Below are 2,099 nucleotides of genomic sequence, written 5' to 3'. Positions count from 1 at the left end.
TTCTGTCAGTTATATTCTACTTCTTACGACTGCCAAGTAGATTTACAGAGAGAGACTTTCAGCAACAAGATTTAAGCCCAAACATGGTTTTCCTGTTAGCACTCCCTTTGCTAGAACTTAAGAAAAAGGGGCAAACAGAATTCAGGATTCATTGCACTGTAAATTTGGGTTTTTCCCAAATGCTTTTTCCCCTCTTCAAGCCAGTCTTGCCTAGAAGATGAAGCTGGCTGATTTCCGTAAGATATTTTGTTTTTTTTCTGAAGATTTTCCAGTTTTTTTCTTTAACAATCCAGATATTAACAATATTAAGACGTCTAATATGCTGTGTAATATATGATAGGTGTTTTATAAGTATGTGTTGACCGAATTGGCCCCACAGTATAAATATGGAAAGTAAATCACACAAAAAAACCTTCTACTACAGAATATTTTCATGTAAATATACAATATTTTGGGTCTTAGACTTCATAATGTTAGTAACAGAATGTATTATGTCTTCCTTTGCTTTGGCAGAAATAGGAATTAAATGTTCTCTCCATCCTTCCTTCATCTATTTCTCAAACCCTATCTAAGCATTAAATGAGATTAATATATATTAATGTAATATATGGTAGACACTTAATGTGTATTTAATGTGAGTCATGAATAAAAAATATTTTGTCCACTTCAGAGATATTTTAATTTTAATTGATTCCTCCCATGGGGAATCAGCCATTTCCTTCTTTTTGGAGGAGAAAGAAGGGATTTCTTAGAGCTCTTGCTCCTGTGTAAAGTTTGTGGGGACACAGGAAAGAGAGCCAACAGGATATATATCTAAATCTATAAATAGATATGCATAAAGATAGAGGTACAAAAAAGAGGAGATTTATTATGGGAATCAGCTCACATGGCTACAAAAGCCAAGAAGTCTCATGATATTCTGTCTGCAAGCTGGAGACCCAGGAAAGCTGGCTGCATGATTCAGTTGAGTCCAAAGCTCGAGAGGCAAGGGAACATGGACTGCAGCTCTCAGTGAGGGAGAGGTCATGGGGGGATTTCTCGAGTCAGTCCCAAAGTCTGAAGGTACAAAAACCAGGAGCTCCAATGTCCCAGCTCAAGAAGAGTGAGAGATAATCCTCCTTTCCTTCACCTTTTTGTTCTGTTTCTGCCCTCACCAGATTAGACGATGCCCACCCACACTGGTGGGGGCAGATCTTCCTTACTCATTCTACTGATTCAAATTCCAATCTCTTCCAGAAACACCCTCACAGGCACACCCAGAAATAACATTTTACCAACTATCTGGGCATCCCTTAGCCCATTCAAGTTGACACATAAAATTAACCATCACCATGGGGATGTTTTTGGCACAACAGTAGGGTCACAGTGTTCCCTGTAACACTCCCTTTAAGGTCTACCATAAATCAATTTGAAATGGAAATATTTCATCAGACGTACCCTGTTTTATCCCAGAGGATGAGTGATATACCGGGAGAAAAGCACTATAGCGTGTTACTAGCCTCTACGGTAGACTCTCGTCCTAAGCGGGAGTGAGCAGAGAGTCAGCACAGACCCTGAGAAAATCAGAGGTCATGATGGCTAACAGAATGCTGCATCTTTAGAAAGAGAAAGTGCATTTATTTTTTCTTACAAACCTACAAGTAGAGAAGGTTTAAAATTTTAATGTTTTGCCCAAATAGGACTTTTGGACTTTTCCAGATGTAGTGAGACTCTCCGTCCACAGCCGCTAACAATCACCCCTAATCTTTCACCTAAACTAAAAAGGATTAGCAGATGCTTCACTCACAATGGCTCAGATTCTCAGAACTGCAGTACACAGTGGTAGAAGTATCATGAGGGGGTAGTTGTCAAGGAAGATGACTCTTTCCAGGGAGACGAGTGTCTCCTCTCTCCAAAGCAGTTATCATTCCCAGGAACTTAGCAGAAGATGCCTCAGAGCTGGGGGATAAGCCCCCATGCTTTTTGCTGGCATGAATTGCTCTTAAAGTTCCTTTATTTTTCTTGTTCTCTTATCTTCCCAAGCCAGCTTACACAGTCTGCTGTGGCATAGTGAAGCTGTGACTTCTCTGTCTCTGTGCAAAATCTTCACCCCCAGGCTT

Source organism: Cynocephalus volans, chromosome 6 (genome assembly GCF_027409185.1).
Source record: "Cynocephalus volans isolate mCynVol1 chromosome 6, mCynVol1.pri, whole genome shotgun sequence".
NCBI classification, from domain to species: Eukaryota; Metazoa; Chordata; class Mammalia; order Dermoptera; family Cynocephalidae; genus Cynocephalus; species Cynocephalus volans.
This window is presented reverse-complemented; position numbering follows the sequence as displayed.